The sequence below is a fragment of the Rhinolophus ferrumequinum genome, chromosome X, assembly GCF_004115265.2.
Source record: "Rhinolophus ferrumequinum isolate MPI-CBG mRhiFer1 chromosome X, mRhiFer1_v1.p, whole genome shotgun sequence".
Lineage (NCBI taxonomy): Eukaryota > Metazoa > Chordata > Mammalia > Chiroptera > Rhinolophidae > Rhinolophus > Rhinolophus ferrumequinum.
In genome coordinates, this window is record NC_046284.1 from 75,066,134 (window position 1) to 75,080,796 (window position 14,663).

Consider the following 14,663-nt stretch of genomic DNA (forward strand, 5'->3'; position numbering starts at 1 on the left):
GGATGAATTTTCAAAATGGCAAACAATCAAAACAAATAAACAAATATAAAAAATCATTTAAAACAATAATAGCAAATTTCCTAATTCTGATTGAGACAGAGGAATGGGGATCACATAAGATGTATTATCCTGCTTGCAAAACCCTTTAGTACTCATGTAAATCACCCTGAAGTTAGGTCACTCACAAGTGATGATTTCTGTGGAGGGAAAAAAGACTGGGTAGGGCTCATGTCTCCAGGGTGTGGAAGTTAGTTTCTTTTTTTGGGGGGGGGGCATTTATTTATTTATCTTTTTATTTTTTTATTAGTTTCAGGTGTACAAAACAATGTAATAGACATTTCACCCCTCACAAAGTGATAACCCCCTTTCCCAATCGATTGCCCCTGTGACATCGTATATATCTATTACAATTCCATTGACTCTATTCCCTATGCTGTACTCCATATCCCATGACTATTTGACATACAATATTATTCAGCTTCAACTTCAGGTGTACAGTGCAGTGGTCAGGCATCTACATCGTCCATGAAGTGGTCTCCCTCTTAAGACATGTGCCCATCTGACACCCTACAAAATCATTCCAACATTATTGATTATATTCCCCAAACTGTCTGTCATATCCCCGTGGCAATATTGTAGTTATTAATTTGTGCTTTCTAATCCCCTCCCCTTCTCCCTCATTCCCAAACCCTTTTCATATAGCAACCATCAGTTTTTCTTCTATACCTCTGAGACTATTTCTGATTACTTTGCTCATTTATTCAGTTCTTTAGAAACTGTGGTACATTTATACAATGGAGTATTATTCAGCTACAAAGGAGAATGAAATCTTACCACTTGCAATGATATGGATGGACCTAGAGAACATTACGCTAAGGGAAATAAGTCAGTCGGAGAAAAACAAATACCATATGATCTCATACGTGGAATCTAAAGAACTGGAAGTTATTTTCAACTCCTAGTTCCTGAGCACTTAGCAAGGCCCATAACTGCATACTGTTGACTCCATATTGGTATAGGATAGAAAGCTTGCTTCAGAAGAGGCAACTGAATGAGGCTTTGGAGATTATTCTCTTCAAGGATGGTCTTTGCTTATGTAATCTGCAAAATGTGACCAACTTTTCTCTACTCTTCCCACTTCCAAAGACTTTTACCCCTTCTAGTGGCCCTATTCTCTAACCCAGTGCTTTCTCAATGAAGTGTCATTGACTTCATAGAATGCCCCATCCCGGGGTCCCTCTTCCAGGACTTAGTAGGAGGCTGTATTAGTTTCCTAGGGCTGCCATAACATAGATGAAACAAATTGATAAATTTATTTTCTCGAAGTCCTAAAGAGTTGAAGTCCAAAATCAAGGTGTCAACAAGACATGTTTCCTCTGAAGTCTCTAGGAAGGAATCTTTCCTTACCTCTTCTAGCTTCTGGTGGTTCCTGGCTTTCCTTGTTTTATCATTATGTCACTCCAATCTCTGCCTCCATTTTCACGTGGTCTTCTTCCCTGTGTGTACCTCTTTATGTTCACACAGTCTTCTTATGAGGACACCAGTCATTGGATTTAGGGTCCCCCCAAACCAATATGAACTCAACTAATTATATCTGAAAAGACCCTATTTCCAAATAATGTCACATTCTGAGGTTCCGGAACATGGAGAACATTCACAGATATGAATTTTGGAAGGACATTATGCAACCCCATACAGAGGCAATATTTAATGCAAAAGAATATATTTTTCTTAGTAAAAGAGAGATGAGAAATGTCCAATGGCAAATTGTCAGACAGAACTAAGGCAAAAGAGACAGTGTGGGAGACAGGATAGACATTCAAAGGCCCACAGATCCTTCGAGCTGACAAATATACCACATGAGTTGATTTACATTGGAATAAAAACACAGCAAATTAAAGGTTTTAGTTATTCTGTAAGTGTTAAGCTTTTGGAAATATAGCAATTACAATATGCATCTTCATTTCTACTTTAATGGATACCTAAAGGTTCTGGGACAACAAATGGTAGGCCCCACTCTCAAGCATGTTGGTACCATATATACAGTTGTATCTGGGCTTTGGTGATAGGATCCCAAATTTGCCACTCTCTAGTGTCTCTAGTTGTCCTTCTGCAACCTACCAGGATACAGAAACTTATTTTACAGAGGAAGAACCTGAGGTGCATTCTGAGTACCAGTGAGCTTAAACTTTGAAGCCTGGACTGTCTTAACAAGCAGAAAAGGAGCTTCTGGTCAAGAAAGCAGAATACATAAACTCTGTGCTTGCCTCCTCTCATGACTATATCAAAATTACAACTAACCTACATAACAACCATCACTGAGCATCACCTGAAGTCTAGCTAAACACAAGTCCTATAACTAAAGGATATACAGAAGAAGCCATGTTGAGACTGGTAGGAGAGGTGGAGACTCAGAACAATCTGGTCCTACAACCATGTGTGGCAGTTAAAAATCAGGAGGGATATCTCAGCTGCAGAGTTTCCCCCTGAGGAGTGAGGGGTCCCAGCCCCACACCAGGCTCGTCACCCCAAGGTTTCACTACCAGAGAGAGAAGTCCCCATAATTTGTGGCTGTGAAAACCAGCAGAGATTGTGGCTGAGTGTGATGGAGGGATGCTGGAGTCTCAGGAGTTCCTCTTAAGGGGACCATGCACAGACTTACTTGCTGACAGACTTACGAACATCTGACAATTAAGTTCATAAACATGTTGCAATGATGTTGCTAACCTTTTTGATATCAGAGGGATTGTTCATTATGAATTTGTACCAACTGGACAAACAGTTATCCAAGTTTACTATTTGGAAGTGCTGAAAAGGCTGTGTGAAAAAGATAGATGACCTGAACTTTTGGCCAACAATTCATGGATTTTGCATCACGACAATGCACCAACTCACATGGCACTGTCTGTGAGGGAGTTTTAGCCAGTAATCAAACCACTGCATTGGAGCACCCTCTCTACTCACCTGATCTGGCCCCCAATAACTTCTTTCTCTACCCAAAGGTAAAGGAAATATTGAAAGCAAGACATTGGGACATCAAGGGTAATATGACAACAGCTCAGATGGCCATTCCAGGAAAAGAGACCCAAAATTGCTTTGAAGGGTGGACTAGGTGTTGGCAGTGGTGCATAGCTTCCTCACAGTGGTACTTCGAAGGTGACCATACTGATATTCAGCAATGAGGTATGCAGCACTTTTTCTAGGATGAGTTTGCGAACTTAATTGTCAGACTCGTACTTGCTCTGAGTTTCAGTGCTGGGGCAAAAGCTCGAAAGGTGCTAGGGACATACAGGGAGGAACTGAATTGTCTGGCATCAGGGCAAGGGATAGAGGGGCAGCTTTCTGCCAGGCAGAGGCCACTGTTCTTTTGTTGAGCCCTCACACCAACCAGCATGCAGGTGGTGCCACATCAGAGTCTCCATAAACCTGGCTAACACTGTTTTCCCTATCCTGGTGATTCACAAGGCCCTGCCCCACCCAACTTGCAGATCTACCCAAGCTATCAGGTTGTTTTTCCTGTCTTGACTCATGCTGTGGACCTTGCTAAAATCTCTCAAAGGCTAACAAACCCCAAACACATAGCATTTGGCCTTGACAGTGGCAGCTGGCCTCAATACGTAGCTTCTTCCAGGCACCTTCAAGACCAGCAAAAATGGTAATCATCTCCAGATTACTTTCTATATCATACCAAATGGCCCCAGGCAAGGCACAGTCAGTAGCTGACCTTGGCCTGCACCAGAGCACCTCCAAAGAGACCCAGAACAAAAACACCCAGTGACCAGCTTCAGACCACACAAGAGCACCACCCAACCATCCCCACAAGGGACACACTCAAAAGGGAGACTGGGCAGGCATCAGAGCCCTGATAAAGCAAATCCTGCTCCATAGATTCAGTCCCTGCACGACAGTTCCTCCACTGTGATCACGGACAGTACTCATAACAAGTCAACCTGAGGATCAATCCCTCCCAGTGATGTGCACACAGCAACCAAGGTTCAACTACAGCAGGAGAGCACACACAACCCACACAAGGGACATACTTGGAGCACCCAGCTCAGGAGACCAGGGAGACTGCACCACTGGGCCCCACAGGACATCGATTACATAAGGCTACTATACTAAGACTGGGACATATAATAGCCCTGCCTAATATATAGAAACAAACACAGGGAGGCAGACAAAATTAGGAGATGAAGAAATGTGACTCAAGTGAAAGAACAGAACAAAGTCCCAGAACAAGAACTAATCAAAAAGGAGATAAGCAATCTACTAGATGCAGAGTTCAAACCACTGGTTATTAAGGATGCTCAATGACCTTAGTGAAAACTTCAACAAAGAGATAAAAAACATAAAAATGGAGATAGAAAATATAAAAAAGAACCAATCTGAAAAAAAAAAATAATTGAAATGAAGAATACATTCAAGGGATTCAACAGTAGATTAGAAGAAGCCGAGGAATGAATCAGTGATTTAGAAGATAAGGTATTAGAAAACATCCAAACGGAACAGCAAAAAGAAAAAAGGAATTAAAAAAAATGAGGATAGTTTAAGGGGTCTGTGGGACAACATCAAGTGCACCAACATTCACATCTTAGGGGTACCAGAAAGAGAAGAGAGAGAGCAAGGAATTTAAAACCTATCTGAAGAAATACTGACGGAAAATTTCCCTAACCTGGTGAAGGAAATAGACATACAACTCAAGAAGTGCAGATTCTCAAACAAGTCAAACCCAAAGAGGTCAACACCAAGATACATTATAATTAAAATTCCAAAGGTTAAAGACAAAAAATCTTAAAAGCAGCAACAGAAAAGCAGTTAGTTACTTACAAGGGAGCTCCCATAAGAATGTCAACTGAATTAGGAATAGAGATGGTGGAAATATAATGGCTGTGTGCGATGTCAGAGGGATAGTGGATGAGGGGAGGGGGGTTGTCACTGATGGGTACTAGATGTATCTGGGGATCACTTCGAAAGTTATATAAATGTCTGATCACTATGCTGTACACCTGAAACCAACATAATATTGTACATCAACTGTAATTAAAAAATTAAAAGATTCAAAAAAAAGAATGTCAGCTGATGATAGCTATTCTAACTGTGATGAGGTGATATCTCATTGTGGTTTTTATTTGCATTTCTCTGATGATTAGTGATGTTGAGCATTTTTTCAAATGTCTATTGGCCATTTGTATGTCCTCTTTGGAGAAATGTCTCTTCAGATCCTCTTCACATTTTTCAATTGGATTGTCTGTTTTTTTGTCATTGAGTTGTATGAGTTCCTTGTATATTTTGGATATTAGCCCCTTATCGGAGGCACTGTTTGCAAAAACCTTCTCCCATTCAGTTGGTTGCCTCTTTATTTTGTCAATGGTTTCTTTTGCTGTGCAGAAGCTTTCACATTTGATATAGTCCCATTCATTTATTTTAGCTTTTACTTCCCTTGCCTTTGGAGTCAAATTCATCAACAAGACAAACAGTAAAAGTATTGGAGAGGCTGTTGAACACAAGGAACCCTCATACACTGTTGGTTGGAATGCAGATTGATGCAGCCACTATGGAAGGCAGTGTCAAGGTTCCTCAAAAAATTATGAATAGAATTACCATATGACCCACCAATCCCTCTCCTGGGTATCTACCCAAAAAATCTGAAAATATTTATCTATAAAGACATGTGTGCCCCAATGTTCATTGCAGCTTTATTTATGGTAGCCAATACCTGGAAACAACCCAAATGTCCTTCAATATATGAATGGATAAAGAAGTTGTGGTGTATATACACAATGGAATTCTATTCAGCAGTAAGAAAAGAGGAAATAGTATCATTTGTGAGAACATGGATGGATCTTGAGATTATAAGGCTAAGCGAAATAAGTCAGACAGAAAAAGCAGAGAACCATATGATTTCACTGATATTTGGTATATAAAACTGAAAACAGCAAAAGAACAAGACAAACAAATGAAGGAACAAAAACTCATAGACATAGACAATAGTTTAGGGGTTACCAGAGGGTTATGGAGGATGGGGGATTTAGAAGAGAGTAAAAGGGGTCTAATATATGGTGATGGAAAGACAACTGACTCTGGGTGGTGAACACACAATGTAACATATAGATAAAGTATTACAGAATTGTACACCTGCAATCTATGTAGCTTTACTAACAATTGTCACCCCAATAAACTTTAATTAAAAACAAACAAACAAAAAGAGTGTCAGCTGATTTCTCAACAGAAACTGGAGGTCAGAGGGATTTATATGAAATATTCAAAGTGATGAAAAGCACAGACCTACAACCAAGATTACTCTACTTAGCAAAGCTATCATTTAGAATCAAAGGACAGATAAAGAGCTTCACAGACAAGGAAAAGCTAAAGGAGTTTATCACCACCAAACCAGTATTATAAGAAATGCTAGAGGAACTTCTTAAAGAAGGAGGAGGAGGAGGAGGAGGAGGAGAAAAGATTTAAAAAAATATGAATAATAAAATGGCAATAACTTTACAGATAAATGTTTTCAGATTTTTTGGGTAAATACCCAGGAGAGGGGTTGCTGGGTCGTATCATAATTCTATTATTAATTTTTTTGAGAAAACTCCACACTGCCTTCCATAGAAGCTGCACCAATCTGCATTCCCACCAACAGTTTATGTGCTCCAATGTTCATTGCAGCTTTATTTATGGTAGCCAAGACATGGAAACAACCAAAGTGTCCTTCGATACATGATTGGATAAACAAGATGTGATATACATACTCAATGGAATACTACTCTGCCATAAGAAAAGATGAAATAGTGCCACTTGCGACAACATGTATGAATCTTGAGATTATTATGCTAAACAAAATAAGTGAAACAGAAAAGTTTGAGAATCATATAATTTCAGATATGTGGGATATAAAACTGAGAGCAACAAAGAAACAAGACAAACAAAGAAAGAAACTAAAACTCATAGACACAGACAATAGTTTAGTAGTTACTAGAGTGTAAGGGGGAGGGGGTTGTAGATGAAGGCAAATGGGATCAAATATATGGTGATGGAAGGAGAACTGCCTCTGGGTGGTGAACACACAATGTGATATACAGATGATGTATTACAGAATTGTTCACTTGAAACCTATGTAACTTTACTAACCATTGTCACCTCAATAAACTTTAATTTTAAAAAATGGCATCAACTACATATCTATCAACAATTACTTTCAATGTAAATGGATTAAATGCTCCAATCAAAAGATAACATTGCTGAATAGATTAAAAAAACAAAGAAGACCCTTACATATGCTGCATACAAGAGACTCACTTGAGAAGACACACACAGACTGAAAGTAAAGGGACGGAAAAAGATATTTAATGAAAATGGTTACAAACAAAAAAATCTTGGTTAGCAATACTTATGCCAGACAAAATAGACATTAAAAGAAAGGCCAAAAAGGCCCAGTAATCCCACTTCTGCATATTTATCTGAAGAAAGCCAAAATACTACTTAGAAGGGGCATGTGCATCCATTCATTATTTACAATAGTCAAGCATTATTTAAAGAGACAGCATTATTTACAATAGTCAAGCATTATTTAAATAGACAGTATTATTTACAATAGTCAAGATATGGAGGCAGCTTGGGTGTCCATCAATGGATGAATAGATAAAGAAGAGGTAGTACATATTTACAATAGAATATTACTCAGCCATTAAAAAATATTGAAATCTTGCTATCTGTAACAACATGGATGGACCTAGAGGGCATTGAGCTGAGTGAAGTCATTCAGGGAAAGAAAAATGCCATATGATTTCACTTATATGTGGGATCTAAATAACAAAATAAACAAACAAAACAGAAACAAATTCATAGATACTGAGAACATTTTGATGGTTGCCAGATGGGTGGGGGGGATGGGTGAAAAGGGAAGGGATTAAGAAGTATATATTGCAGAGTAGCTAAGATGGCGGAATAAATGGGCTCTGTGCCAACTGCCTCCCACGATCACACCAAAATTACAAATAATTTATATAACATTCAACCTCGGAGTTCATTTGAACACTAGCTGAACAAAACCTCTAAACCAGGGGTGTCCAAACTTTTTTCGTTTTTCACCAAGGGCCATATGCGGTAAAATACACAAACAGCCAGGCCACTCACTCGAGGTGAAGTACGTATGTCTCACCTGGTTTATTTAAGTAAATTAAATATATTTTTGGAATTTGCTGCGGGCCAATTAACAATGGATTGCGGACCACAGTTGGCCTGCGGGCTGCAGTTTTTTTTTGTTTTTTTTGTTTTTTTTTTGACACTCCTGCTCTAAACTAAGGATTTAAAGAAGAGACCACCACGTCAAGACTAGTAGGAGGGGCAGAAACATGAGGCAGGCTGACTCCAGGACCATGGTGAGAGGGTGAGAGGCCGAACCCCATGAGGGGCACTTCAGTGGTGGAAGTTTCCTCTGTTGGGGGAGGGACCATCCGGCCCGCACCGGGCTCCCCAGCTCAGAGTCCCTTTGCGGGGAAGGGGAGTTCCATGATAGCTGGCAGTAGAAATCAGTGAGAACTGTCTTTGTTCAACTTGGTGGGGCAGAGGGTGACTAGAGATCCAGTCACCCTCCTGTGGAGCTGGCACACGGATTCATTCACCTGGTCCCTGACAGAGGGATTGCTCTGCGGGGGGGGGGGGGGGGGGGGAAGGGGGGAAGAGGGCAGTAGCCTGCCCTAAAGGACTGAGCTGACTGCATTCATTGAGGGAGCTGGAGGTTTTGGGACCATTGTTCACCCTGTGTGGCACTTACACACAAGTGGTATACAGGAGGGCGCTATTTTTTCAGGGTGTGGGGACAGAGTCCACGAGAGCAGTTTCCAGGCTCTTGGCCTCATGTGAAAAGGTGCTGGCTCGGTTATTAGATGGCCATCAGCTGTAATCAGATAGCCATCCACTGTGTCTGGGTGCCCATCAGCTGTAACCAGTTAGCCATTAGCCACTGATATAACTGCTGTGGCTATGCTGGGGGGTTGTTGGTTGGCAGAGAAGCAGATGGCAGACTGTGGCTCCTGCTTCCTGTGTCTCCAACCCAACCACCTGCAAGAATATAGTGGTATGTCTCCCCTATCTATGGCTCCATTGGTGTTCCTTTTTGGCCTCACCATATCCTGCATTCTTGTGCGGGGAGCGAGAGCTGAGACCCTGCAGGACACAGGGTTAAGCCCTCCCACAGAGGGTCAGGTTTGGGACAGCATTTGTCTGGTGGAATTGGTGAAGGTGTGCACTTGTGCGTGCTCATGCTGCCTTGGATCCTGGCTCTCCACATGGCTTGTGATCTGTTTCTAGGTAGGGAGAGGCCTGACTGTCGGTTGCGCTCCAGCTCTGACAGGCTGCTGATTGAGACACAGGCACACGCTGACGCTGCCTTTGATCCCCACTCTATACACTGCATGTGCAGTGTTGCCAGGGTGGTGCCTGGCTGTGGGGCTGCTCTGCCTGATCCACGGGCTGCTGATTGGGACAGACAGAGACTGAGAGTTTTCCTGAGAATGTTGGGCCAAGAGCTGCGTGGCGGCACAATCTTGCCAAGGCATTTGTGGCACATTTGTGCAGGATGGTTGCTGATTCAGAAGCATGCTGTTCGGACTTGGTAGGCGGGGGCACTGACATACCCTGTATTGCCCAGGGGGCTTGCTCCACCCACCTACAGATGGGTTGCCAGGGGCACCATGGGCCCATGGTGCCTGGCTCCCACCTTCACAGGTAGTAGAGGGTTTTTGCAGCAGAGGAAAGCTTGCAGCAACCTGTTGGGATTTTTGGTGGTGAGCATGGCTCCAGGGCCCATGGCAGTTCACTGAGAGCCAGAGAGGGAGGCCTGCAGCTCACGATGTGCTGGGCCATTCCCCTCAATACAGCTGGTGCTGAGTTGCTCAGAGACTCTATATTGCTGAGCAAGTGGCCTGCAGATTAAAGCGGGTGGGGAGATTTTTTTTCTTTTCTTTTTCTATTTTTTGTTTCTTTTCTTTTAATCCTCTCTTTTATTTTTTATTTTATTTATTATTACCATTTTTCCCTTTTTCCTTTTATTCTTTTCTTTCTCTTTCATCTTTTTGTTCATTTTTCTTCTTTTTCTTTTGTCTGTTTTGTTGTTGTAGTTTCCCAGGTTTGTTTGTCTTGTTACTACTTTGGTTATTATTTTACTGTCTTGTTCTGCTGTTTTTGTCTCTTTTATATATTTCTGTTTCTCCTGTCTCATCGTTGATATCAAGTTTTTGTGGGGGTGTATTTGTTTTTTGGTGTTGTTGGTTTGCCTTGCTTTGTTTTTGTTTTGCGAAGTGGACATGGGCCTAGCACTGATCCAGGAGCTGAGACTACTCTGAATTTGTAATAACCACTGACCATAGCCTTTACTCACATGTAACACCACCTCGCCCACCAACAGCTGCATTGCCAGGGCACTATGGGTGCCTGGGTGACTGGACCTACCCCCACAAACTATGGGAAAGGTTTTTTACAACAGCAGATGGTCTGCAGAGCCCTGGGGTCATCTTCATGGTGTTCAGTGTCCCCAAACCTGCACCACAGCCACTCAGGAGCAGCTCTTGGGAATTTGTGAGCTTGAGGTGGAGGCTGGCTGTAGAGCCCTCAGGACTCTGTACATGGGGGTCACAGGCCAGGTATTGGTGTAAGATCTGAACCTGCATTAACTTCTTAAAAGCCACCCGTCACATCTCGTAACTCACTTGAACACCATCCTGCCCAGCTAGAGCCACATTGCCGAGGGCACCTTCAACATTGCGTGAAATTGCCAGCCACATACTCCTAAAGAGCCTCTTTCAATAGTTGGGCCTTATGGGCAACTCTCAGGTGGCAAGAGGCCTAGGGGTCTCTGAGCCTTTTGCTAAACTGCCTCAGGACAAACATTGGTGGTAGCCAGCCTCAATTCACAGAGACCACCCACACATGAACATGACTCCAGGTCCAGCACAGGCAGCAGCCAATGACATACAGCTTTGAGGAATCTACCAGGTAGCCATAGACAAGTAACAGACAAGGCTGAAACAGCCCTGAGTAGAACCCCACCCAAGAGACACCAGAACCAAGACACCCAGAGGCCAGTGACAGACCAAACCAGAGCACAACCTGGTTGAACCTATAAGTGGCAATCTCAAAGGAAATTTTCCACAGGCACAAGAGCCCACAGGGGCCTAGCCTCCTCTGAGTGTGTCAACCTCCACACAGCAGCTTATACACTGTGAGCATAGCTAATTCTCACAGCTAATCAGCCTGAGGGTCAATCCCACCCTCAGACAAGCCAAAAGCAATTAAAGATCAACTACAACAGTGACACTTCTGGAACACACGGGACAGGAGAATAGGGAGACTGTGCAATCCGAATATAAAGGACACATGGTCCATAAGACCACCCAGCAATGACTTAGAGACATAGGTGATCTACCTAATACATTGAAGCAACCACAGAGTGACAGCCAGATGAGGAAAAAAAGAAACATGTCTGAAATAAAACATCAGAAGAAACCTCTAGAAATGGAACTAAATGAAACAGAGGCATCCAACCTATAAGAGACAGAGTTTAGAACACTGATGATAAGAATGTTTAAATGAAGAAGTTAAATTATCACTCTTTGCAGACGACATGATGCTATATATAGAAAACCCTAAAGACTCCACCAAAAAGCTATTACAAACAATCAACGAATACAGTAAAGTTGCTGGCTACAAAAGCAACGTACAAAAGTCCATTGCATTCCTATATACTAACAATGAAATCTCAGAAAAGAAATACAAAAAATGGAGACGTCATCAAAATGGCGGCATGAGGTGAGCCTCTGTGAGGCTCCCCTGGAATTTACAACTAATCGAACAACAATAACTGCACAAAGGACTCTCTGCACAGCAGACAGACAAGACGAAGAGGTCCACTACTGAATTCACTGAAAGGTGGGCGAATCGCGCGAGCAAGGGAGGAGGGAGGGGAGAAGGGCAGAGACGAAGCCAGGCAGGCGGGCGCAGGATGCAGACCTAGCTCAGTGTTCCGGGCTCGCTGCATCCTGGAACTACCACAGCTGCGGGAAAGGGAAGAACTTGGATGCTAGTGCTACGCTTGTGGCCCACAGGGCTGAGGGGACAGCATATAACATGGCTGAACCCAGAGCAATTCACGGCTGAATTGCTCACGGCAGAGACTTCGGAGCAAGGACTGAGGGAGGAAGGCTGAAAACGGTGGTTTGAGCCCTCACTGCCGAGCAGAGAACGGAAGACTTCGGCACTGAGACTAGCCAAACCCTCCCTACCCTCCCAGAGCTCTCCCTGCCCACACCTGGCCGGTGCTAGAAGTGGAGCAGTAGTGGTGTCAGATCAAAAGAACGGAACATTTGCTGTTCTGAGAACTGTAGAACGCAGACACAGATTCCCAACCCAACTAGTTCAGGCAGAGGGGAGGAAGTTGTGGAAGCAGAACCGGCTGTGGTGGTGGTCGCCGCCACTGCTCTGTGCCACATCTCACAACTCACCCTGACCCTGGCCCCACCTATCTGGGCAGATCCCTGCAGGAGTAAACAGAACTGCTGAAACATACGGACTCTGAATCTGGTGCAGGAAGAGCTTTGGAACTTCAAAAGCTCTGCATACCCACATGGACACTGCGTCTGTGACCTATGAGAACTATTAACAGAGGAGAAGCACATCTCCCAGAGAATCCCCCCATTGTGTGAGAAGCTGGAATAGTGCAGAAAAAAACATAGCACTACCGTGTGAAAGAGAAAAAAAAGGCTGCAGTCGGAGAGAAAATAAAACATTCTACCAACAAGTACTGGAAAACAAAAGAAAGATGTTCTCCTGTTGCAGAGGCCACTCCTGTAGATGTCTAGGAAGAGAAATAATAAATCAGTAATTGCCATGAATAACCAAGGCAACAAAACAGCTCAGAAAGAAAGTGAAAAGTCTCCAGAAAAGAAACTTAAAGATACGGAAATATGTGACTTAAACGACAGAGAATTCAAGATTGCAGTTCTGAAAAAACTCAACGAGATGCAAGAAAACACAGAAAGGCAGTTTAATGAACTCAGAAACACAATCAAAGAACAACATGAGTATTTTACAAAAGAGACTGCAATTTTAATAAAGAACCAAATAGAATTTCTTGAGATTAAGAACTCAATAGAAGAAATTAAGAATCAAATAACCAGCTTAGGTAGTAGAGTTGACCAGAGGGAGGAAAGAATCAGTGACATCGAAGACAGAAACCTGGAAATTACACAGATGGAAGAAGAAAGAGACTTGAGACTTAAAAGAAATGAAAGAAATCTACAAGAACTTTCTGACTCCACAGAAAGATCAATATAAGAATAATGACCATACCAGAAGGAGAAGAAAGAGAGAAGGGAACAGAGAATATATTCAAACAAATTGTTGATGAGAACTTCCCAAACTTGTAGACAGAACTGGATCCTCGAATCCAAGAAGCAAATAGAACACCTAATTACCTCAATCCCAACAGGCCTTCTCCGAGACACATTGTATTGAAGCTGTCTAAAATCAACGACAAAGAAAGAATCCTCAAGGCAGCCAGGGAAAAAAAGACGGTAACCTACAAAGGAAAGCCCATTAGATTATCATCAGATTTTTCAGCAGAAACTCTACAAGCCAGGAGGGAGTAGAACCAAATATTCAAAGTATTGAAAGAGAAAAATTATGAGCCAAGAATAATGTGGCAGGCAAAGATATCCTTTAGATATGAAGGAGGAATAAAGACCTTTCCAGACATACAGAAGCTGAGGGAATTTTCTAATACACGACCTGCACTACAAGAAATACTAAAGGAGGCTATTCAAACACCATCAACAGGGACAATTTGTGGCAATCAAAACATGAAAAGGGGGAGAGTAAAGGCCTGAACCGGAATATGGGAATGGAGACAGTAAGCATGCTAAAGAAAAAGGAATACTCTAAATATCAAACTTTCTTTTACTGAAACTGAAGGGTAATCACTCAAGAAAAATCCAGAACTGAAATATATATTGTAATAAAAGAAGAAACAGAGGGAAACAGCATAGAATACCACAATACAGAAATAATAGACAACAACAAAAAGGCAAAGAAACAATGGAGACACAGCCTTACCAGAAAACTAAAGATAGAATGACAGGAAATCCTCACATATCAACAATCACCTTAAACGTAAATGGACTGAACTCACCAATAAAAAGGCACAGAGTAGCTGATTGGATCAAAAAACTAAACCCAACCATATGCTGTCTCCAAGAGACACATCTCAGCTACAAGGACAAGCATAGACTCAAAGTGAAAGGGTGGAAATTGACACTCCAAGCAAATGGTACCCAGAGAAAAGCACCTGTAGCCATAATGATATCAGATGAAACACACTTCAGGGTGAAAGAGATAACAAGAGACAAAGATGGACATCTCATAATGATAAAGGGGACTATACAACAAGAAGACATAACAGTCATCAATATTTATACCCCCAATCTGGGAGCACCGAAATATATCAAACAACTACTAACAGAACTAAAGTGAGAAATTGACCAAAATACAATTATACTAGGGGACATAAATACATCACTGACAGCTATGGATAGATCATCCAAACAGAGAATAAATAATGAAATAGAAGCCCGAAATGACACATTAGATAAAATGGACATAATTGACATATA